At 41.5% G+C, this 26,434-nt stretch overlaps 1 long non-coding RNA gene across 1 annotated transcript; it reads left to right on the top strand.

Annotated features, from left to right (window-relative positions):
* Positions 1 to 752: 752 nt before the first annotated feature.
* LOC123375304 lies at positions 753 to 4,558 on the top strand. The gene is made up of 3 exons (XR_006581389.1): positions 753 to 861; positions 2,931 to 3,035; positions 4,199 to 4,558. It is a non-coding gene; the product is annotated as an uncharacterized LOC123375304 (long non-coding RNA).
* Positions 4,559 to 26,434: the final 21,876 nt, after the last annotated feature.

Here is a 26,434-nt window from a genome sequence, read left to right as displayed (position 1 = left end):
TCTATAAAGACATAAATGTGTCCACACTAGAAGTTGTGTCGGGACAACTATTTAGGTAAAAATAAATAAATAAATGCATCCCTACCCAAAATAGTTGCATATGTACAAAGAACTGTTTGTAGACCAGGTCTTTAAATGTTAGGAAACACCAGAATTAAGGTTGCTTGTACCACCTTAGTGCAGTTCCATTGTGCATATTATTATGATGCAGACTCACAAGTGTGGCCAGGGGGTCAATTCCCTTCCCCTCACTGCATCCTCCAAACTACCAAGGGAAGTAGTGGTTTCTCCATCTCCTGATGTTTTCCAATGAAAAGTAAATGCTTTTCTGGAGTGTGCTTTGCTCAAAAACTAGTTCCTGTGCTATACAAGAGGCCTGAGTTATGCAGAGAGTCAGATTAGATGCGCTAACGGTCTCTTCTGGCCTTAAAGTCTACAAATCTCTGAAAAACTGAGTATGTCACATTGAGCAGTTTCTAATGTTTTCATGTGTAGTCTGCTTGATCCCCAGAACTAACAATAAATGAGTGGGGTGATACAGGGGGAGCAGCTCAAACATCCAAAGGGGCTGGCTAGGGGCAGGACATGAGCCCTGCAGGGCAGGATGAGTGTGGCAGTGACATCACAAGGGCCTTTTGCAGGACCTCAGCTTATTGGTCAAAAGAGTACGGGAGGTGGTGACCTCACAGAGAGACCCTGACAACGGCCATGCAGGACAGGCAGTTTGAAAGTCAGGACTCCTGAGTCCTATTCCCAGCTTTGCCACTGACTGGCTGTATGATGTCAGACAAGTCCTTTCACCTTTCTCAGCCTTAGTTTCTCCCTCTGTCAATTAGAACAATCATCTCATACTGCTTCATGGTGGGTGAAGGTTGGGGATTTGTGAAGATACATTCAAGAGCGTCACTAGTAGCAGTGTATAATATGAGGTGTCCTGTCATGTTGAGTCATGGAAAATTATGACAATGCAGTAGGACCCCATTTATCCAACCCTCCATTATGCAGCTCACCATATTGAACAACCAGCACACACAGGTCCAGAAGCATCTCATTTTTCCTGTGGCTGTTAGATGGTGTTGCAGCCTCTCACTTTCCCATTCTTTGGATTATCTAAATTTTTTATTATCCGACCTGACCCCGGTCCCAATTAGATTTGATAATTGGGTTCTGCTGTATAATAGCAGAAATGTTCTATTATTCTATTATTTTATTTAATTCTATTTTATTATTTTAAAATCTTTACGAGGAGCAACTATTAAGCCCAGACTGAAGCATTTTACCTAGTTTTCTTGATCAAAGTGTCTGTTCTTTGTGTGCAATGAGACAATTTAACAGTATGTGACAAATAGGAGATGCTTTTGTTTTGCAAAAAAAAAAAATTTGCAAAGAATTTTCATCCAGATCGATTTATGATTTCAAGAAACATATTTATTTAATCTTAATGGATTTTCAAACAGAAAACTGTTTTGATGAAAAATTTCCCATTATCTCAATTCCTCAACTCTATCTGCAGCTCTGCAGGGTTTGTTGTCTGTTGGTTAGAGCAGGAGTGAGAACAGTTGGCTTTTCTCTCTGGCTCTGCCATCGCCTTGCTGTGTAGGTCATCTCCCTTCTCTGTACCTCAGGGTCCCAATCTGTGCAAGGGGAAGAGGGACACTTCTCTAACTCCTGGCAGTAATGAGTCTGGGTGAGATAATGGGCATAAAGCACTTTGTGGAGGAGAAAGGGTTGTTTCAAGGTGTTGAGCGCCAAGGCATTCTAAACTTTGCTAAAATGTCTTGTCTAGAGAAACAAGAAATGGTCGGGGACAAATTTTAACCATTGGTTCCTGGCTTAGCATTTGTTGCCTTAACAAACCAGGTGCTATACAACAGTTCTCTTCTGAGATCCTAGAAGAAGAATATCTTCACATCCATTAACAAGATAGTATCTATGTTTAAAAAGGGGAACAAAGAGAACCCGGGGACATACAGACTAGTCAGCCTCACGTTGATATCTGGACAGATACTGGAACAAATTATTAAACAATCAGTTTGTAAGCACCTAGGGTTATAAGGACTAGTAAGCATGGATTTGTCAAGACGAAATCATTCCAAACCAACCTCATTTCCTTCTTTGTCAGAATCACTGGCCTAGGGGATGTGGGGAACCAATAGACATGATATATCTTGGTGTTAATAAGGTTTTTGACACAGTCCCATATGACAATCTCATAAGCAAACTGGGGAAATGTGGCCTAGATGAAATTACTATAATGTGGGTGCACAACAGGTTGAAAGACCATACTCCAAGAGTAGGTACCAATGTTTGGCTGTCAAAATGAAAGAGCGTAACTAGTGGGATTCTGCAGGGGTCAGTCTGGGTCCAGCACTATTTGATATTTTTAGTAATGATTTCGATAATAGCGAGGAGAGTACATTTATAAAATTTGCAGATGACACCAAGCACTTTGGAGCACAGGATTAGAATTCAAAATGCCCTTGACAAATTGGAGAATTGGTCTGAAATCAACAAGATTCAGTGATCGTGGAGCTTTAGAAAGGGATTGTTGCACCTAGGACAATGCTTGTATCCTGCAGGTCACAACTTGCCATTGTCTCTCCAGACTGGGACAGTGTTCAGTGTCGGGGCAGGTCCCATCCTCTCTGAACTCCTGATTCATGAACAGCTCATCAGGAAGGAGACACACCCCTTGCCCATCCCCAGCTCTAAAGTGCTTTATGGGATGAAGGGAGTGACTGTGAGGACAATCCCCCGCCCCCCCAGTTATCTCAGTGCCCTTAGGAGATATGGGCTGATTCCCTGGAGAGCCTCCTGTTTCTCTAGGAAAAAGCCAGTGACAACACGAAGTCTTAGCCCCTTGGGGAGGGGCTCATTTGCACAGCATGTGCACCTGCCCATTGACGCTGACCTGCCTCCTTCCACCACAGCATGTCAACTTCTGGAACAGGACCAGAGTGTCCCAGGAGAAAGCCAGGGCCATAAGGAGCAGTACAGCCCTGCTCCAATTCACCATCGCCCTCCCTGAATTTGATGTAAGTGACCTCTGACCCCAGCGTCCTGACCTTAGGTGTAAGTGGGCTGGCTCTGACAGACAGTACGATCTGCTGCTGCAGGGGCTGTGGGCTAGGAATGTTCCCCTGGCGGAGGCAGAGTCAGACCAGGGAATGAGATAGGTTTCAGTCACGTTCTTCTTTTCCTGCCTAAGTAGGAGCCTGGGCCTTCCAGGATACCATGCTCCAGCCCCTGCTCCTGCCAGGTTTGGGCCTAGCCTTAGGTCCCTTCTTGTCATCCTGAAGCAGCTGGGGCAGCAAGTCCTCATGGAGGGCCCTGCCCACATCCCTTTGCTCCAGGCTCCCTTGGGGGCAGTGAGAATTAAGAATGTAGCTCTAGCTCCTCTCCCCCAGCATCTCCTGCAGAGGGACTTGGTGGACAGAGACTCCTGGCCCAGGGGAGACCGGGAGCTGACAGTAGAAGGCTAATGGATCTGACTCTCCTCTTCCTTCCATTAGAACTCAGTGGCCAGCAGCCACTGCTATCCAGCCGCCCAGCTCTGAAGGCAGTGCAGCCTCCAACAGCAGCGCAGAAGTAGGGATTGCAATACCATACCCTGTCACTCTTACTTCCGTGCTGCTGCTGGTGGCGGCGCTGCCTGAAAAGCCGAGCAGCCATACAGTAGTCACCACTCTCCAACCATCCAGCTCTGAAGGCAGCATACAAATAAGGGTGGCATGGCCCACCCTTATTTCTTCACTGTTGCCCCCGGTGGTGGCACTGCATTCAGAACTAGGCAGCCAGAGAGCAGTGGCTGCTGCCCAGGGCATTCATGTTGTTTGTGGTGTGGGAGGACTATTCTTTTAATCTCATTTCTGTCTCCTGGGGTGGGAGGGCAGGATTAAAAAATATTCCCATGACGGGCTCTAGTAGAGAGGCAAATATGCTTGCTCATCCCTCATTTTAGGTGCTAAAATGCCTAGTTATGGCACTTTTTGTTGGCACACTGTCTAATGGAGCCGGCAAAAGCCCCATACCCATGGTCTTGATGCCATGGCCATGGGTCAAGGCGGCCATCTTAACATCTTTGACATCACAGCCAAAACCCAAGAGTGCTTTTGCTGGGAGAAAGACCCACTGAGGACCTGACCTTGAGCAGTGGCCCAGACCCTTCTGAAATGTTGATGACTCTAACTCCAACTAGGTGGCTGAAAAGATTGTACTGGAGCAGTTCACGCAGATCCTCCTGGCAGCGGGACCAGAATGGTTGTTGCGACCTAGACCCAAGATACCAGCTGATGTGGTGAGCCCGATGGAGAATTATAAGGCAGTCACTGAATCTTTGAGGCCTGAAGCCATCTATCTCAGAGGATTGCTTCCTGCAGACATGTGGGCCAGATGAAGAGGGTGGCCTCTGGAAAACTATATATCTTACCCAAATCCATGGACAACCCACAGCTATTGCAGATCTTGGAGATCTAACATCATGTAGACTATAAAGCCATGGAAAAGCCTGATCCCAAATGAGGCCCCTCCATGGGCATCCATCTTCCCTTTGATGAGCAAGGGGATGAGGGCAATACCTTGATGGGAAGCTGTTTTGTTTGTGGACAGCATGGTCATTTCCACTGTGACTGCCCCTTCATGGACTGCAATTGTAATGGCAGCCATGAACAGCTTACACCAGGGCTCGGAAAAGACATCAATCCCAGTATAGGTTAATGGGATAGAGGTATCAGGACTGCAGCCAAACATTGGTTAGGAAACAGCTAGCAGGGCGTGGAGACTCCTTTGTAGGTACCATCTATTTCCAGTACTTACATGGTGATGTATGTCTATATCCCAGTGTGTGGAGGAATCTCATTGTACTTGTGCCAAACCTGAACGGATCGACCCATTTTTCCATTGATTTCCAGAAAATAAATATGCTATCGGCATTTGACACATATGCTATGTCTAGAGTGGACAAGTTGCTGGAGAGATTAGAGGCCACCAAATATATCCCCCCTTTGTCAGGTCAAGAGTGGTATTGGAAGATTCCTTTGACACCCAAATCACAAGAAAAGACTTTATTCTCCACCCCATTCAGCCAATATCATTTCAAGACCATACTATTTTGGTGTTTGTGTATCCATGTCATTCCAATACCTGATGGATTGCATACTCCAATCTCCTGGGCAACATGCCACGGTGTACATCAGTGGTATTGTCATTTACAGCGACAGTTGAAATGACTATCTAGATCATCCAATTAATCCCCTTTCAAGGGCAATAAATAGGTCCCCAACTGACAACTGGTTGCTATGGGCATGAAATGAAAATATAAGACTGTGGGCCAACCTCATCGATATTCATTGGCTTCCTAAAGACTTCTTGGACCAGGTGAACATGTGGAGAAATAAAAAACAGTAGAAATAAATGCTTAAAACCTAACTTAATAAACTGTTTTTATTAAATGTCTGAAATAATGAAAAAAGAGGGGATGGAAATGCATAGTACACCTCTACCTGATATAACATGAATTTGGATACAACGCGGTAAAGCACTGCTCTGGGGGGGGGGTGCTGAGTGCTCCAGTGGATCAAAGTACCGGTAAGTTCGCTATAACGCGAATTCACCTATAACGCTGTAAGATTTTTTGGCTCCCGAGGAGAGCATTATATCGAGGTAGAGGTGTATATTGCTATATTTTGTAATCAGAACTTGCTGTTAATATAGCAGTTTCCAAAGTTTTCAATGTGCTGTCAGCCAGTCTCTTATGATTGATAGCTACTGTTAGAGCATAACACATGATATGTTTTCAACAAATAAACTATTCTAGGGATGTTTTTGTGCATCTTGGACGCATGAGGAGAAATAAGATCAAAAGCCAAATGACTACAACCACCCCAATGTATGAAATCATTCCTCCTGGAAATATGGAACTAACTTTTCAAAAATGAAGTTTGAGTACGTCAGATTTTGGCTGCCTGATTTATGACACCAGAAGATGATTTTCAGTGTGCATGAACCTGCTTCACATGCTCAGCCCTTTCTGAAAATCAGGCCCCATTAAAGGTGACTTAAGAAAGGAGATAAGTATGTTTGTTGAAATTGGTATCTGAGCCAAACTAGAATCTGCCATAGTACCTGGGGTTTACAAACCCTAAATAACTCAATTTGAAATGCCATGGGAACTTTGCTGAGCACAAATAGTCAGGCCCTTCACTTATTTGGTCACATCTAAAAGGAATACCGTCCCTTTAAAGAATGCAGACCAGTGACAATGCATAGACAGGGATTTTGACAATGGATTACTAAGCGAGTTAACATTTCATTATAAAACTAACACTATTGGACAAATTCAGGCGTGCTGTATGGGGCTAGAATTCCACAAAGGTCATTGGGACTGAATAGGATCCTAGGGGCCCAAGCCCCCTCTGTGTTACTGCAGCTGATTTCAGTGGAGTTTCACTACTTTAACACCAGACTAATGCACTGGGGATTGGGCTCCATCTTTTTATTGTTCCCTTTGATAACTGTTTCCATAAATACTCTTCTCATTGTAAAATAAAAAAGTTTAAGAAACAGTGTATCTCCTGTCCTGATGCTTTATAAAGCATAATGATAGTTTCAGAAAGGTTACTTTATTTACTTGTACAATATGTTACATTGAAGATCAGATCCTTATTCATCTCTTTTTGTGGAGGATACAGTGTCCTTCAAACCTCAGTAGTAGAGCACTTTACCTTTTTTACAGCCATGTCAGAGTTTGTGCATAGTAAATCATAGAATCTCAGGAGATTATCTATTCCAACCCTCTGCTCAAAGTAGGACCAATCCCCAGACAGGTTTTTACCCCAGATCTTTAAATGGGCCCCTTAGGGATTGAATTCACAATCCTGGAGTTAACAGGTCAATGCTCAAACCACTGAGCTATCCCTCCCCCTAGATGCTATTGCTTGTGTTAGGTTTGTAGTGCAGATGATTAATAAAGTTGGTTGAATGCTCTCTCTACAGCAGCAGAGTGAATGGTTCCCTGCTTTTGGCAGTACATATTTACAACATGACCAAGCTACGGAGGTTCCTTGAAGACTTTGTCTGGTGACACGAAAGGATGCTGAAACCTGAGCTGTTGCTCTTCTAGCCTGTAGTATATGGGGACATGTGCAATGCAACTGGGAGGTGTAATTCCTAGCTAGGGTAGATGTACACGCACTAGCTTTGATTGAGCTGGTGTGCTAAAAATAGCAGTGTGGTCCTGGTGGCATGGGCAGCGGCTCCGGCTAGCTGCCTGTGTACAGTCCTGTTTGAGATCATAGGTACCTGTGAAAGTGGCTAGCCTGAACCAGTGTCCATGGTGCTGCAGCCACACTGCTATTTTTTAGAGTGCTAACTCAATTACAACTAGTGCATGTACGTCTACCTTAGCTAGACATTACATCTCACAGCTGCAGTGTAGACAGAACTGCTAAGAATAGAATACACCTATACAACACACAGCCCCTAGCCTCTGCCCGGTGCTTCATCCTGTCAGTTGGGTGCTGGGACAGCTGCAACTCTGGTTTCAACCTCCTGGGATGTCTCCAGCATGGTCCTCCCAAAGATCTTGCCAAACCCCTACAACAACATAAAGGGAAGCAAGCCAAGGCCTGATATTTCCAAAATAAAATGCAAGCAGAGAGAGTCTCAACAAAACTTTGCAAAGCCAACTTCATATAGCTTAAAGGAGCAGCAAAGGGCACAAGCAGACGAAAAACAATGTGTGTGTGTTTGTAATTCACCAAGAAAATCCTAATATCCAAAAAAGTAGCCAGCATGATGTGGCCCTGGGAAGAATACGCCCTACCTATGAGCTACAGTCCCCCTTTCACCTCTCACAAGGGTAGAGGTGCTGAGCGTCCCTGCTCCACCTGCCAATATTATTCTGAATGCTGGTAGAGAGCAAAAGCGGTCAATGTTTAAAGTCTAGCTTGTAGCTGCTTCTGCAAAGTAAACAGCATTTTTGATGTAGGCAAAAAGAGAGAGAACAAAACAAGTCTTTCATCTCCTCCCATAAAAGCCACATTATAACTTCTTTTTCAAGTCCTTTTTCTTTCCCCCCTCTGCGATCCCTCAAGGATTGAGACTGTTTTCTTCATAAACAGATCTCTCCACAGACTTGAAAATGTCACCGTTAACAGTGAACTATCCCAGCTGTACAGAGAGCACAGGGGTCTTCAGTAGTCCTTTCTGTAAGCCCTCAAGGCTCTGAACCCCCTGGGAAAAGGAAAGGGATTATTCAGGAAATATATTTGAAAATTTGACTAATATTAAGAATTTAACATGGTGGCTGGCACAATCAACTTACTAAAGCAATAGATCAAATGTGGAATGGCGTGCTATACATTTCAGTTATATTGTACTGCATGCTCTGACAGCAGCTAACAGTGGCAAAAGCATTAAATTGTAAGTGGCAGTTTCTGACAGATTTGTCAAATTGAACAGATTTGCTTTATAGCTGAAGGTACTGGTCCCAGTGTATTTTGGAATATAGAAGTTTTCATAATATTGAGTTTCACTTTTATTCTATCCAGTTAATTATTAACAAATATTTTTGCTGTTTAAAGAAAAATATAATTGAGACAGTATGAATAATGAAAAATGTCCATAATTTGGGCATAGGATTATGGTACTAAATTGAAAGCACTACAGGGGGCCAAATGGCATTTTAAAAATAAAAGCACAGACGTATACAGCACAGATTTCTTTTTGTGCTAAATAATCCTCTCATTTCATAGAACTAAAAATCAAAGCAGCAGTATTTTAAGTCAGAGTTAACACAAATAGTACTTTGCATTTTATAGCACTTTTCCATCAGAGGATCTTGAAGCATTTCACAAACACTGTTAATTAATAATACCCAGCTACTCTGTTCTGTTCAGGTTCTTGTACTACATTCATCACCCTAATATGTGAGTGCTGTCTGGAAGTGCATTAAGCAATGTGACTACACATCTGGAATGTGGTGTTTGTTCTCTCAGCCTCTCTCCAGAATTGCACTACGAGTGCAGCAGAGTGTCTTGGTTTGGTAGGGTGTGTGGTTTTGTTTAGTTTTGTTTTTCTGGGGGAAGAGAGGGCGGTTAATATAAATATACCTGTTGCTAGGTGTTTATATTAGAGAAGGAAAGGTCAACAAAATGAACCTTGCACCTGAAGCAGAGGTGGGAGGGGGCTTGTGATTGTCCTTAATTCTTGGAAGGCGGTTTGTCCCATTGGAATGACTTCCCAAGGGTCATGGTGGATTCTCCTTTACTGCCAACTTTTAAATCAAGATCTGCTCTAGGAATTATTTTGGGGCAGGTCTACGGCCTGTGTTACACAAAAGGTCAGACCAGATGATCACAATAGTTCCTTCTGGCCTTGGAAGCGATGATTTTTAGCTGTGAATGCCTCTGTGTGCATGTTTAGCCTGAGAAAAGAAAAATGGAGCTCCACGGATATCATGTGTGGTACAGAAATACAATTTACCTTGGCGTTATATGACTTGTATGAACTTCTCTAATATGAAACACTCCCTTTCATATTTTTCAGTTCACATTCTTGTGTAACATGTATTTAAAATATGATCTATTACCACATATACAGAATACACATTCCTTCCACCCACATGGGTAGTGGCATATATTCTGTGGCATGTAGGCAGAGGGGCCTAATCCTGTGATATGGCTAAGCACCCTCAACTTCCATCAATTCCAGGAGGAGATGAGAACCCTCCAAACAGCATTTGCTCCACATCTTAATGGGATCAAGCCTGTGGTGTGGATACATGTTCTCAGTGCAAAGTAATGTGAGCAGTACTTTGAACAGTGTTGACAGGTGTTTTGCTGAGTGCATGTGTTCTCCCTGTGTGCTGTCTCAGATCTGTGTAGACAGTTGGTACAGCAGACCTCAAGTGACCCACCCAATGATCACAAGATCCGTTAAGGTCTGAAGGCGCCCAACCAGATTTATTGTCAACGAAGGATGGTAGTAGTATCCCGCAGACTCTACTGGACCACTAATACATGTATGCCCGCAACAATGGACTAACTCAGTGAACGGCAGGACTTTCCATTCCTCCCTCGGCCAGACAAAAACACTCCCTTTAAAGCTTCATTTTATACATCAGTACAAACAAGTTGCATAATTGCCCCTCTGACATGGTTAGTCACTGCCCCCTGAGGTGGGTTGTTACCACCCATTACCTTGTAGATGTTGGTTTAATTAAAACATTTTTATTCATTACACTGTCATCTTGACCTCATCTTGTTACCTTTGAGGGGTGTGTTTGTACCATACTTGGTATTGGGGTGTTTTGGTGCCATCCTTCTAGAATGTGTTTGCGTGAGTGTTCTGTGCCTAGCATCTCTTAGAAATATTTGTGGCACCTTAAAGACTAACAAATTTATTTTAGCATGAGCTTTCGTGAGCTAAAGCTCACTTCTTCGGATGCATAGAATGGAACACACAGACAGGAGATATTTATACATACAGAGAACATGAAAAGGTAGAAGTATGCATACCAACAGGCAGAGTCTAATCAATTGAGATGAGCTATCGTTAGCAGGAGGAAAAAAAACTTTTTGAAGTGATAATTAAGATGGCCCATAGAAGGTGTGAGGAGAATGAATCTATTCCCCTATGTTAAGTTCTCCTCACACCTTCTATGGGCCATCTTAATTATCACTTCAAAAAGTTTTTTTTCCTCCTGCTAACGATAGCTCATCTCAATTGATTAGACTCTGCCTGTTGGTATGCATACTTCTACCTTTTCATGTTCTCTGTATGTATAAATATCTCCTGTCTGTGTGTTCCATTCTATGCATCCGAAGAAGTGAGCTTTAGCTCACGAAAGCTCATGCTAAAATAAATTTGTTAGTCTTTAAGGTGCCACAAGTACTCCTGTGTTTTTTTGCGGATACAGACTAACACGGCTGCTACTCTGAAACCTGTCTTAGAAATATGTGTTTTTCAATATTAGCCCTGTTCTTATCAAATTCTGTGAGCAGGGCCTGCCTGTAGCTCACAGCCTGATTTTGCTTTAATCTGCAAAGTTCTGACCCCTAACTTTAGCCCAGGCCTCATACCAGGCCTCTGTTACAAGGGCTTATGTCTCAGGCTGTCTTCTTACTACAAACAGTATTAAGAATAAGCACTTGGCCGCTGAAGAAAAGACTTAATAGAAAAACCAAGCTACAGGATATGTTACCAGGAATGCCAGAAAGCTGGGAAATTGGCCACAGATGACAGAGAGAAATGTATGGCCTGTTTGGAGGCTTATTATGCTGATATATTTCAGGCTTAATAGAACTGTTGGTGTCATTGAGTTTTTCGTGACCCTCGCTGTGAGAAAGGTTGCTACCATGGGGTTGTCATCTGGTGCTTTGAGCTCAAATGAGAGAACATCATATTTGTTGGCTGGCTCTTGAGTCTTCAGGGACTAGAAAGCTGCAGGACAGAACATCTGAGACCAATGGTAACACTCAGGCCACATATGAAAACAAACAAAAAGCAGTGATGGGCCAAAAATGTCAGAAAAGCAATATTTTGAGATAACATAGATCAGAAGAAGACTGTCTGGATGGTCAATTAGACAGAATAAAGACCATGATACAGGTCAACTGCTGGTTGGCACATCAATGAAATGTGGAAAGTGTCGGTGGCTCAGCATTTGAAATGACTACTTGTCAGCCGTCATGCAGATTCCTGCTGAGTACAGAAGCATTTGGCCTCATTTCTTTGAGTCAACAATCTGCTAGTCCTGACAAAGGTTAATGTGTCTGCTACTCCTGAGTAAAGCATATAATGCACTATTGCAGAGGTAGAATTAACTAAGTTAGGGAGCCATATTTAAGCTAATAATTTTGGGGCCTGATTCTTCACTGCCTTTCACCTTGTACAGTTGTTTACACCTGCATGTAGCATGGGTATAAATGACTGTTCTGGATAGTAGACAATTGGACTTTATATCTGTAGCACATCTTGAAATATCTTTTGCAAGCCAATTTAAAAGCATTGTTCTATTTCAGTTACTATGGCACATATGGCTAGAATTCTACTGAGTGCTATCTGCTACAATTAAATTGTTTACGAGTTATTCTATGGCTTTGTTTGAATTGTGGATCTTAGGAGGTTCCCTTATTGTGGTTTTTACAGATGTGCTATACCCTACATCTGTTCATTACACTCATAACACTTCACTCTGAAGCCATTAATACTTAGTAAAGAAAAACTGTGTGCTGTGGAAATGGGGTCTATTTTGTAATTATAAAAATGATCAAGTGACTAATACCTTATTGGGGAAATATTTAATGATGCAGTTTTTATTTACAGCATTACACTAAGTGTCCCTGTTCTCTAGATTTCTCAGCATTTCCATTATACCTTATTTTGAAGGGGTTAAGTTTTACCTGATCCTCAGATTGTCAGCCCAAGTTAGGTATTTTCTCTTTATGTTTATCTAAATGCCTTTAATTTTAAGGTGAAGAGAACATTATCTTTTTTGTGGTTGCAAGTTTTGGAGAGAGGGTTGTTGTTGTTTTATTTTTTTCCTCCAGCTTTTACAGAAATATTATTTATTATTTGTCTATTGTGGTAGGGCCTAGAGATCCCAACAGAGCTGGGGGTCTCGTTGTGCTAGAAGCTGTACATAGAAGTAGTCCTTGCTCTGAAGATCATATAGTCTAAATAGACATGCCACAAAAGTATGCATTGTTCTCCCCATTTTATAGATGGGGAAGTGAGGCACAGAAACATTGAGTGGCTTATCTGGTCACACCAGAAGCCAAAAACTGAACCCAAAACTCATCAGTTTCAATCCAGTGCCTTAACTACAAGATTTTCCTTCCTCTCCTATAATTCCTGAACTATTGAAATCAATAGGGCTCCATGTAGACACAGAAGCCTGCCTCCACAAATCCAGTTCCAGGGTCAAATTATAACTTCCTTTAATCTCCATCTGTCTCAGAATGCAGAATATGCCATGAAAGCAACCCCACTCAAATAAATATATTTATAGATTCCTAATACTTGGTGATGGGAGAATCAGTAGTCCAGGTTGCATGATCTGGCCAGTTAAGCCGGATTTGTGGCTGCTGTACATCACCGGAACAGCACAAGGCAGCCAAAACATAATGGTGAATCTGTCCCTTGGCATTCAAAGCACTATAAATCAATAGCGTTGGTAGATTTTTTTCCCTTGCTGTATCACATGTAGGGTTTCTTTATGTTATTTCCTGTGCTTTTTTCCATGGCCAAATCTTGAATCAACCTAGTTTTCCCCCAATCCTTGAAATGACTTCAATCAAACTCAAGCATGTGCTCACTGTTAAGCTTCTCTGAATCCAGACCTTTAATATGACTCCCATGGAAACTGGAAACCAGACTACTATTCTGAAATGAATTTCAAGTCCTGGAAATAGAACTTGATTGTTTCATTAGCCACCCACCTAACTGAAATATCCTGCCCTGCTCTGAAAATCTCAAAACAGCACTGCAGAATACTGCAAAATGTTCTAAAGATGCAGTGAATAAACTATACATTAAGTATTTTCACAGTATGGGGGGAGGGATAGCTCAGTGGTTTGAGCATTGGCCTGCTAAACCCAGGGTTGTGAGTTCAATCCTTGAGGAGGCCACTTAGGAATCTGGGGCAAAAATTGGTCCTGCTAGTGAAGGCAGGGGGCTGGACTAGATGACCTTTCAAGGTCCCTTCCAGCTCTAGGAGATTGGTATATCTCCAATTAAAAAAAAAAAAAAGATCTAGGGCAATCAGCTATCATATTCTTGTAATAGATATTGTTCAGCAGAGCTGATCAAATTAGTCATTGCAAATAATTAATCTAAATTAATAATTTAGCCTTCTTTTTCATTGGCAAATTATTCTTCTACAGATTTTGATTTTTATGAATGCATTCATTAGTCACAGTTGTTAGAACAGTTTATGTGCACAAGTTTTATCGGATGGGCTGTATTCACTGCATCTGTTCTTTATTCATCATGGGTGAAATTCATACCTATGCAGCACAAGCCCTATGCACGTCTCAAATTCCAGAGAGCTTTGTGGTGTGTGACTGGTCACATGGCATTTTTTCTGGTTCACAACTGAATGACTGCAACTTTTTAAACAGGTAAATAATGAATAGGAAATACTAGGTATTCAATTTCACAAACAAATGCCTTATTCACATACAAATATGGGTACACATATAAAGGGCAGCCATTCCCCAAATATACAAACAGACGCTCATTTGCACAAACTTGAATTTAAAAAGTGTACAAACATGGTTTAACAGCTGTTCAGAATTCAAAGGAATGTTAAATACCATTTTGCAGCATTCAGAATAGCTGAAAGACTATTAATAATGAGGATTTTTGAGAGCATGCACATATCCCCTGAATCTCATCATTGAAAAACTGTTGTAATTATAGTATAGTCTGACCAGAATTAATACACATTCTCTTTTCGTGCATCTCATAATTCAGAAATTTTTGTATCTATAAATTGAATTATTTACATGGTATTTTATCTATTATTAGTAGTAGTAGTAGTAGTAGTGTTTGAATTACTGTAGTGCCTAGGCACCCTAGTTATGGACTAGGCCTTCACTGTGTTAGGTGCTGTACAAATGCGGAACAAAAACAGTCTCCTGGCTCACAATCTGAGGATGAGACAAGAGATGGGTACAGAAAGATGGGGGAGGATAAGGCAACAATGAGACAATATTGTTGGTCACAGCACACCAATACCCTGATTGTTGTTGTGTAGGTTTCACAGCAAAGGAGAGTTTTAAGGAAGGATTTGAAGGATGATAACAGAGTTCTTTGTAGATGTTTACAGGAAGTGCCTCCCAAGCTTGATGGATGACACGAGAGAAAGGACGAAGATGCTTGTTTGAAATGTTACAATGCAGTTAATAAGATGTTGTTGTTACTTATTTGGTAAAGAGAATATCATATTTGATTGCTAATTGTGTCCAAGAATTTATCATTCTGTTATTTTCCTCTTCCATTTGCTTATAAAACTGAGTTGTAACTAGAGTTGTAGTGGAGCTCAGCGTATCAGGATGATCTTGAGAGATGAAGGTGAAATGCTGACTATGTCAAACTTTCCCTATGTCAGAGATAGTGATATAGTTCATTTTATGGGGCAAATGGAGCACTGGACTTGAACTCAGGAGACCTGGACTCTGTTGCCCACTCTGCTGCTGGCCTGCTGGGTGACCTTGGTCAAGTTACTTCACCTCACTGTGCCTCAGTTTCCCCATAAAATGGGCACAGTGATAACTACCTTCTTTGAAAAGTGCTTTGAGATGGGCAGATATAAGAGATAGGTATTAATAATAGAGCTTTGTCTGTGTTGGAGATGGGCTTGACGCTTTGGCTATTTCAGGTATGAGGATGAGGCTCTGTCTGGGTCACACTTCTAACAAAAGCTGAGACGTAACCAGGGCTTCAGCAGTGCCAGAGATGGGCCTATATGAGTGCCTATCACGCAGCTTTGCGTATGTCAGAGGGAGATGAATTTCAGTATATACCAAGAGGGGGGAAGGCACTCTGATTACATCAGAGGTTGTCATGACGCTTTTCCTACATGGCAGATCTTGAGGATTCGCTGAGATGGTCATGGACTCTTGCCTGTTACTGAGCTTGGTGGGATAGCATTTTTTGCTATGTCAGAGTTGGGGATTGTAGCCCAGTGGGCCAGCTTACCTGTATTGTATTCATTGCTTTGTTATCCTACTTTATTATATTTAGCAGTAATGCAAGGATCCTACAGGCTTTTATCTGGTAAGATTTGGCTTTAGTAAATAGTGTGAGGGTTAAGGCCTATAACCTTTGGTATAGTTAAACTTAAGTAACTCATAAGTTATAGGAAACTAAAAGTAGCATGCAAGAGGGGGAATTTTGTCCAAAATACTAACATCAGCTACCCAGAAAACACAGGTAACCCCAGCACAAAACATAGCTAACACCAGCACAAAACATAGCTAACCCCACCATCCGGAAAGTTCCAGACAGAACCTCCGACCTCAAGGCTGCCATGACAGCAAATTAACGTATATGCTAACAGAGGAACATCATACATATACTAACCTATAGAAAAGGGACAGCTTAAGGGGAGAAAATACAAATAAAAACCTCTATTAAATATGCATTGGTCATGGCAGCATCAGTGTAACCTACTATAAAAGTAATATCCCAGGGGCAGCAAATAGGTTAAAAAAATGTAAACCTTGAAAGGGGCCAAAATAATGGCCACCGGGGAAGATAAAAACAATAACAGTAATAAAAGAAATGGTTAACTATAAAAAATAAGGGTGTAAGAATAAATGGCCAAATGTACTTTCTGTATTATCTCTATCTGCTTTGTTAAATGTGTGTGTGTATAATCTCTGCTAAATTATTTATAAATCATATATTTATATATCTAAAATGTTCCTATAGTGTAAGTGTTGCACTTATGCACTCCTGGGTTCCCAAATTATATAATAATTTTACAATCTTACTGGGCCTAATCTTAAAATAAAAACCTATTAATCCTCAAGTTACAATTATATTTACCCAACTTTGGGTCAGGCTACAGATGGCACCCCGATGGGACCCCAAGGGGCACACGGGGTAACCTCCCTACCCAGGATAGGTAACTCACCTTTAAAAATTCTAAATTAAAATCTAAATTAAAAATCCAAACAACCTCTCAGTCAAAAGTTGGTGCCTGTCAAAAACACGCAATGTAACTCAGCAAAAAACTTCTTTTTCCCTTCATCTGTTGTTCCTCTTTTCTGGTTCTTTGCCTTTAGTCTACTATGTCCACTTTTCTTAGAGAAATAGGAAAAGCAGTAACACAAACAAACATCCAAAAAAGGTGCACTAAACTCAAGTTTTTAATCATCAGGCATGACAAAAACAAAATTCAAGTGGAGTAATGTAAAACATCAGCCTGGTTGCACTCTTTATTGTATATATTTAACTAGTCACTGGGGTTAAAATCTTGCAAAAATCTCTTATGCATGTGTTAAGGGGGCTTTTAAAATAATCTGTAATTGTTAAAATAGCAGTAACACATGTGCACGGTAACCCACAAAAAAGTTAGCTACCTGTAATTGGCTCCAAAAGGCTGCAGTACCTCAAAACTTAGTACGGTTCAAGCTACCTTAATGTCAGTCCCCTCAGCTCTCCTGTGCTGCACCTAAATCCATCTCTAACCAGCTTCCCCCTTGCTGCTCAGTAGGTCCCAACTAGGTAACTGGCCTCTTGGTAAATTAATCCGTCCAAAAAAAAAAAAGCAAAACCATTGTCCCTTCTGTTTTTCTTAAAACTTGTTTATGTAATTGTTAAACCAGTTAAGGGGTTAATTATTTAAAATAAAACATCCCTATATTTGTATATGTGTCATGTAACTTACATAAGCTTTAAGTAAGTTAAAAAAAGTAAAGTTGGTAAGTAATAACTCAAATTAATTAAGTAGTTAATAATAATTAATAAAATAAATAAATAAAAAGATACAAAACGGTCTGAGCACAGCTGTAAATACAAGTCCAACTTTCACCTAAGCAGGGTGTTAAAATCCCCAAAAAACTAAATAAAATAATAATATAAAAATGGTTAATTAAAAGGCATTTTAAAAAAAACAAAAAGCCCTTATCAAAAGGTACCAAAAAAACATTTTCCCCATGGGTCATAAAAACCTTATAGCCATGCCTTTTCCCCATATTATGTAACCCACCAAGCCAACAGTTTCTGTGCCTTTAATTTATAATATCAAAAAAATCCTCAGCAGCAAAAATCATTAAGGCTTTAACCAGCAGCTAATACGTTGCTAAAAAAAAAAAAAGTGCTTTTGTACTCTGTGCTTAAAAAAAATGAAAAAAGTAGGCATAGCAAACTGCTTCTAACTGAAGCTTAGCAGTTAATTAATAACAAATAATTAAAATTAAAAACCCGTAAACATTTCATTGTATATAGAAAATCCTCCAGCAACAGTGATTAAAAAAAAAAGTAAGCCAAATACTTTCATCTTAAAAAATAAGCAATTAAATATTGTAAAAAAAAGTAAAAAAACTTCCTTTTAAATTAAAAAAAAGGTTCTGTCTAATATGTCTAATACGCATGTACAAGGTAAAAAAAACCCTTTACTACTCCTAACCCGTAAGTGGTAAAAGCAAGCAAGGTAATGCCTTTAAAACAAGTTCAAGCATTCAGTACTTGTTACTTGCATGTTTGAATTCTACAGACCTTCTTAATCTAACTAATCAGTTATGAATTATTATTCCATGAACAGGTATCAGGTTAGTTACAACTCCAAACTTACACTATACAATAAAACAGCCAGCAACATATAATTTTTCTGCTTTATGCAAAAATCATTATTTTAAAAAAGTGTTAAAGCTTCTTCAATATGTAGCAAACTTTGCTACCCACAAAATAAATCGTGCTTATCATTATAGGTCCTAATTCATCAACGTAAAATATTAAATTAACCTAATTACAGTTTTGCCTTTATATTTCTTAAAAAATATTGGCACCTGCTTTAATTCTTTTTTCCCACCCATTTCTGTTTTAATTTAAAATAATTTTTTTTTAAAAAAAGCAGTTCCTAACTTAATAATCACATTTATGTTATAGGCAAACCAAGGCTATATACCTAAACCAATATATATACCTAATAATTTCAACCCTTAAAATTCCTAAACCTACTCTAAATAACAATGTTTAATTCATTGGTGGTATGTTAAAATTACTTGTTTAAACTTTTTATAAACTTATTTTTCTTTTAAAGTTATTTTTATGTTTTGTGTCACATAACTAAACCATTTTTCTTTTTCTCTTTTCTGCGCACATATTAAAAAAATGTATTACAACAATAATCTTTTGCGCAATTATTAGTAATATTTTTTTCTTTGTGGTACCACACTATTTCAGGAGTAAAATTAAAATCTAACCACCATCGTGTCTGTCCCTTTATAACACCTACAGTGGTTCAATCTTTATTAAAAAATCAGTCAAAAATATAGGCATGTTTGTCTCAATAAACAATTTATGTAAAACTAACTCTTATATATATTTATTATTAGCTTTAATTTAAAATCTGTCAGGCAATCTGGCCAGTTGTTTGGCAAAACCCAAATTACGATTAAAAAATTCCTTAAGCAAACCATCGTCCTATTAGTGTAAAATTAATAGCTCTATTATAGTTACAGTGCTTTTATTTTGCTTGGTTCTCAGAATATAGCTAATGTAACCTGGTATTAAAATAATCATCAGGGTTTTCTCCCCAACAAGGGGGGGGCTTATATATCTAGTAAAATTAATCTTGTTAACTATTTAGCTATTTGAATGTTCTGAGAACCAGCATTCCCTGTAAACTGCACACATTGGGGATGGGGTGGGGGCAGGGAGAAGGCAAGAACAGGACTCGGTGAGGCTGGAGTGGCCATCACAGTACCCAGGATTGGGCTGGGGAGCAGGTAGGAACCAAGGTGATCAGGCTAGGGCCGGGAGCAGCTAACCCTGCTGGCGAGCGAGAGAGATGCAAACGGCCAGGACCCCCTTCTCAGCCCACAGCCATTGCGCCCCCCTCAACTGAGTTTCAGAAGCACCCCTCACACCCAATGCAGAGTGCCCACACCACTCCCCATCTGATTCCTCTAGTCCCCTCTCCCCCTGTTCACAGTGAGTTTCTGGTTTCATATCTGGCCAATATTCATGTCGGAGGTGTGGTTTCTAGGTATAACATGGTGTAAGTATAGCCTAGAGCTTGCACTGAATCCTCTTACGTGAAATAAATCTCTCTTCCATTTCTCGCACCTGAAAGGATACATTCGGAGAAACTCATTCAAGGGCCCCAATCCTGTACACACACACGTGTGTTTGCAGAGCTGGACCCTGAATGATGCCCAGTCACAGATATCCACTGACAAACAAAACGTTCTTGCATTTGACTGTTTGAGCAGAAGCAGTAGCTAGAGCTTGGGTTGGTTTCTTCAGTATTTTTGTTTGATTGTTTGGGGGCAAAGGGAGGCAGGAAGGAAAGAGGCTGAGAAACTCAAGGGGCTGGGTTTACGCAACACATTCCTTCTGTGGGCACACGTGGGAACAAGAAGGAGCAAGCCCCACCCCCTTTCACTCCTGCTCAGCCTCAGACTCCAGCTGCAGCATAGAGAGCAAGGGTTCATCACCAGACACTCCCTGCTATGAGCAAGTAAGTGGGGAGGGGCAGGAGCTCTGCTCTGTGGCCAGAATAGCTGGCCAAATACACAGGGGGAGTAAGCTACTCCTGTAAGAGCAGTGAGATACTTGACTCTTACTCCAGAAAAATGGGGGAGCAGGGAAGCATTTGCGGCTGAGTGAGAATTAGTTCTCTGGGTTCTTCCTCAGGCAAGGTACGTGCGTGTCGCCCCTCACTCAGAGCAGACTGTTATGTTGTAAACTTGTCCCCTGCAAGAAAGACACCTTATTTCCACATTGACCAACACAAACTATTTTTCTGGCAGAGTAGGAAGAGCAAGTGGAGGTGTTACTCGGGGTTCTTTCAACCCAAAGCTCTTGGTAACTTTTACTCTATGTGACATGGTGTCAGGAAATAAATCAGGGGAGACACGGCCGTCCAACCGATAGATGGCTGGCACAAACAGGACAACACAAGAGTGCTTTCACTTAAAGCTAAACTTTACTTAGCCTCAAGCACTTACACACGTCCGCAACAGGTTAGTAAAAAAAACCCCAACCCTCAATAATTACTGAAGCTGAGTGTGGCTCTCGAGTGGCACAGCGGCAGCCCGTCTGCTGGTGGGAAACACAAGATGCATCCAGAGGGAGAGTCCAGTCCTGAAGAGTCCCCCGTCCCAACTCTTCCCCCTTATTTTATACATTAGTAACACAAACACATGTCATAAGAACATAAGAACGGCCATACCGGGTCAGACCAAAGGTCCATCTAGCCCAGTATCTGTCTACCAACAGTGGCCAATGCCAGGTGCCCCAGAGAGAGTGAACCTAACAGGCAATGATCAAGTGATCTCTCTCCTGCCATCCATCTCCATCCTCTGACAAACAGAGGCTAGGGACACCATTCCTTACCCATCCTAGCTCCCGTAAAGAAAACTTGTTAAGCAAGCAGTTTCAATGGTCAAGCAAGAGGCTTCCTTCTGATTACTGATTAACCAGATGTGGGTTTTTCCCAGAGTTTGCAGCCTTGAACCCCTGTTAGATACATTCCTGAGGGCACATCCTGCTCCTTTAAAATGCATGTATCAGCAACTTTAACACAATTCTTATCAGGAAGGACACAGGTTCAAGCTGCCCTTTCTGTGGCACCCAAAACCCACTCCCCTCCTGCCTTGGTCAAGCTGAGGCTGCTACATGGCCACTTTACAGCCTGCTGACTTAGCTGCTTTTAGCAATAAGCCATAATGGTTTCAGGCATTTTACTGGTTTGCCAAAATCTCCCCGTACAGAGGAAACAAGTGGGGACGGACTTGGGATAGGGCTAATGGTGGAAGTTAGTGGAGCAAAGTGCTGTGGCCCCAACCTCATCCAGCTTTAATATACATCCAGAGACATTATATCTGGTCTATGTTGTATTTTTCCAGTGCAGATGCAGGCTGTGACTGAAGTCCATTTAGTTACTTCAGTGTTCCAATAATTTGTTTGATTCTTCCATCCTCCCACACACTTTATAAAATTAAAAACCCATCATACAGCTCCCTGAAAAACAGTGCTTAATTGCAAGACATAATCAATTCAATACAGTTATTATTACTGCTTAAAATACCCTAACACATGCATAATGGAGTAATTAAACTACAAATAAATAATTATCCAGCACAAGAGAGGAATGAGAAATGTTCAACATACGCATTTTGTTTTCCTCTAGCAGGATGACTGAAATGGTACATTATGGGAGATTTGTTTTACTTTCTAGTGATTACAGGATGTGTCGCTGCAATACAGACAACACACTTAGCTGGCCATCCTTACAAATTGGGATAATAGAATGAGTTGATTGAGAGGCCCTGAAGTATACAAATAGATGTTGATATTTTTACTCTGCTGGATCTCTGGCTGCTAATGAACTGAGCTGAATGTGAATAAAATATAAAACCAATGGAGTTTGGATTTTCAAAGTTTCTGATTATGAAGGAGTATTTATGAAGGAGCTATTTTTAAAACATATAGATTGGTCTAATTTGAACCACTTTAATTGCAGCAGCTAATTAGCTATATCCGATGCTCAAAGTGATCAGCAGCTCATACTGGCAAACCATTAATATTTCTGATTTTTTTAAAGGATTTTTACATAGAATAGGAAAAAAATTATGTACAGAAAATAATGTGCCAGATCCTAATTGGTGGAAATAAGTTGGGTCTCCACTGAGCTATGCTGATTTACACCAGTTGAGGAATCAGTTAAATAATAATAAAAAAAAGGACCTGTACATAAAACAAAATAACGTGAATGTAATGGCCGTAAGCAGTATAAGACAAATTCTCTCCCATTGAACTCTGCATCATGAGCCCACTGAAGCTCTGTGGTGCAACCTGCCATTGGCGACTGATCCAAAGCCAATCAATGAGATTATTTCCATTGACTTCAGTTGTAGGAGCAGGATTCTATAATTGTACTATGAGAATTAATGAATGATTTGATTTTATCCTGCCAGCCACCCTTTTTAACAGCAGAAAGGAATGACACTCTGGGACTATGGGATTCTGTTTCCCATATGCATTACAAATTGGGCCCTTTTTAGTTCTTTGTTTTAAGGTTTAATTAGTAAGAGACAGGATCCTGTATTATGTCTATGTTACGTCGCTTAGAGGAATGTTGAAGGCCTGGGCCTCAATGTGAATTGTTTTGGTTATAAAACTTAGCAAGGTTTAATTTACAATGTCTTTTTGTGCGATATAATATACTGCTGTTTGTATTCTCAAAGGTCTCTGTAAAAGACTGTTGGTGTGAATGAGGAATGCATGCATCAGGAAAAGATAAGGTATGAAGGCCATTGTTAACCAGATGGTCAAGAAAGGAGGAGCGAAGACACTTATCGAGACTTATTGATGCCAAAGAACCATCAACGCACATCCATGATTGAGGAAGGGCAGATTGACCTCCCTGAGGTGGAGGCTGGCACCCCTAAAGATAATTGATTAAATCAAATCCGGGACAGGATGACCCTCTCGGAGGTGTTTTGGAAAGTTTACATCAAAAGATAACACCAATTAAGGAGTAACTGGTCATAAGCTGACAGAGCAAAATCCATAGACTTCAACAGAGAAAAAAGACTATAAAAGATCTCATGTGCTTTGTTTAAGCATAACACAGTGTGCATTGGATCCATCTGTTGGAGTGAAATAGCATCATGAGGGGGCTACCTTCTCTTTCCTAGGCCGCCTGCCATCACTGCAGCAGGTGAGAGCGTGACTCCATCCAGTACCTTTCGGGATTCTGTCAGAGAAGGCACCAGACTGAAATGGAGCTGGCACCTGAGTAGAAGGCCCTCCGCCTACCTTTGTTCCCACATATCTTGCCCTGGCAGGTCCATGGGGGTTGCTGCAGCTCCAGGGCTACGGTAGCCTCAGCAAAGGACAAAATACATGGGGGACCAACTTAGGTTGTGGCTCTGAGCTCATTAGCATTAACTACCCTCCCCCATCAGCAGCTCCACAGGACCTGTGGAGCAGCCATGCTGAGCCCCTTTCTCAGCTTCAGCAAAGCTGGAGCAGAGTTCCCCTATCTAACACTGAGGAGTCGGCAAACCTGTATGCAGCTGGGCCAGGAATTGGCCCTGTGTGCTGAGTGCCCCACTAATCAGGCAGAGAAGGGCCTTTGTTCAATGCACACAAATAAAAACAAAGCACGACACGACCTCACTGTGCGTGCAGCGTCTCACACGCACACCGTCTCCCAGACAAGTAGGAAGAGTACAGGAACAGGAGACTCGATAGTGCCAGCTGGCGTTCGTACAGAGGTGTGGAAGGATGAAGCAGAGTTGCAGGAAGGCTGGCTCTACACCTCCCTTGCACGCCTCCTAACAACCCCCCTCCCCACTTGGTTTCATGCTGTCCTCTTGCAATGCTGTCCTTAAGACTGATAGTCCCTCCTTTGCTCTACCCATGAAGAGCCTGATCTAAAGCCCACTGAAGCCAATGACAGCCTTTCCACTGACTTCAGCTGGCTTTGGATTCGGCTCTCAACAACCAGTCACCCCTTCCCTCAATCTTCCTGGGGTAAGATCCTTCTGCCTTAAAAGAACAAATAGCAGATAGCACAGTTTCTGTTTCTAATTGTTAATTATCAGAGCATTATTGATATTATGTTTTTTCTCCTGCTCTACTAATGCTGTTAAATCAGTCAAATCTTTCTATAGCTAATTATGCAGACATGTTTCTGGTTGATTAGAACACAGCTCTGTAATTGAAAAGCATCAGTGCTAATGTTGTAGAAGGGGAGAATATCTATTTCTTGTTATTCTTTTTAATTATAGGCAGGGCTGGTACCACCACTACTAAGGTTATCTGACATTTCCCATTATAAGAACCTGTTTTCTTATAACTTTGTCACATTTAAACCATTTAGGCTGATATTTGACATGTCGGGTGTGTGCCTCAGGCTGAGTGAGGGAGGAGGGCTGTTTGTTTTGTGGGGGTTAAATAAGGCAAGGCTCCTGTAGAAAAAATTAGCATGTGATTATGTGACTTAAGGCTATCATTATGCATAGGCACAAGGGAGCTAAATTAAGGTTGCACAAGGAACCTTAATTCTGTCATTTCCTAATATTTAAGTGCTTGAATTTGCAACCTTAAGGCCTTTTGGCCCAGATCATGCCCCCTAGATTTGTGTGTGGATGGGGCTATCCGCACATGGATCTTCCGCCCTACCGTACAGAAGCAAGTGTCTCAGCAACCTCAAGGACACCATCCCTCTATCAAACTCTACAGAACCCTCTTCTTTGGGTCAGGAGCCCACACTGAGAGGTCAGAGATCAGAGACCAGGCCAGGGGATTCACATCATTCCCTCTTCCAAAGAGCTTAGGCAGAAAAGATCATATAACCTGAGGCTGTATTGTCTTTTCTGTCAAGTGTTCCCCATGCAGACAGAGTTCCTGGGGGCAACTGCAGCTGTCAGAAGTCCCAGGTACCATGGCTCCAATTAAGCCTTTGCCATGGAGCCAGGGTTAAGGCGATGGGTCCAGAGCAGTGCATAGGTGCTGGAACTAGGGGTGCTACCACACCTCCTGACTTGAAGTAGTTTCTGTCATATGCAGGGTGTACAGTTTGGTTCAATGGGTCTCAGCACCCCCACTATACAAATTGTTCTAGCACCCCTGGAGTAGTGAGGAGGGCCCATAGCCTTGATGCTGTAGGGGGAACCTCTGTGGGAGGATCTTCATTGACATTTCCTCTCCTACAGCCCCATCCCACAGCTTTTACAGGAGCAGCTGAGCTGGGTCTTTACAGTCTTATCTCCCACAGTTAATATGCATGACTCATCTCTAGTCAGTTAGACGTTCATCACTGGAGATGTCTGGAATTAAATAGAAAAGCCTGGTAAATGATTCTGCCTTTCTTTGTCTGCGTTAGCACCCTTTAAATAACACAGAGGGAATCCCTGTATTTTTAAATAAATTGACATTTTCTGCTGTTAATTTAGTCAGTCGTGATGACACCAAGGCATTTGTCATTAACGTTTCAGCTTCATTAATGTAAAGGACGATGGAACGTAATTACAACATGACTAAAAAACAAATGCCACAAATTATAACAATTACAGATCCATTTCAGATCCATTTGGGGGGCTTAAAGGGATAAAAAACAAGAGTGTTCTTTCCTGGTGAGGGTAGCACACTTTATGACTAGCTTATGAAAATAAAGTAACAGTCTAAAACTACGGCAGACTTCAATCAGCCTAGGGGAAGTTCACCAGCTGGCGGGCAGCCCACTCAGCACCTGTGTGGACAAGTCATGATGCCTCTACATTGGAGAGAAAGGGCTCAGGGATCAGGAGTCAGCCACACCCACTGTGCAGGTGGGGTTGGCCTCTCGGCTAGTTCCAAATAGGCCATTGCAGTGGGGAGAATGGGGACTTGGCCAACTTGGCCAAGTTTGGAGGACACTTAACCAAACTTAAAAAGAACAGGAGTATTTGTGGCACCTTAAAGACTAACAAATTTATTTTAGCATGAGTTTTCGTGAGCTACAGCTCACTTCTTCGGATGCACGAAAACTCATGCTAAAATAAATTTGTTAGTCTTTAAGGTGCCACAAGTACTCCTGTTCTTTTTGCGGATACAGACTAACACGGCTGCTACTCCTTAACCAAACTTGTATAGATTCGGTGGCCAGAAACCCCCGCATAGGAGAATGGAGTGGAAGCAACTGCTATTCTGGCCTATTTAATTAACTGGACAGTAGAACACCCCCACTATACTATCCCATAGC

Source organism: Mauremys mutica, chromosome 1, assembly GCF_020497125.1.
Source record: "Mauremys mutica isolate MM-2020 ecotype Southern chromosome 1, ASM2049712v1, whole genome shotgun sequence".
Lineage (NCBI taxonomy): Eukaryota > Metazoa > Chordata > Testudines > Geoemydidae > Mauremys > Mauremys mutica.
Note: the sequence above shows the minus strand (reverse complement) of the source record. Positions and strands in the feature narration are given on the sequence as shown.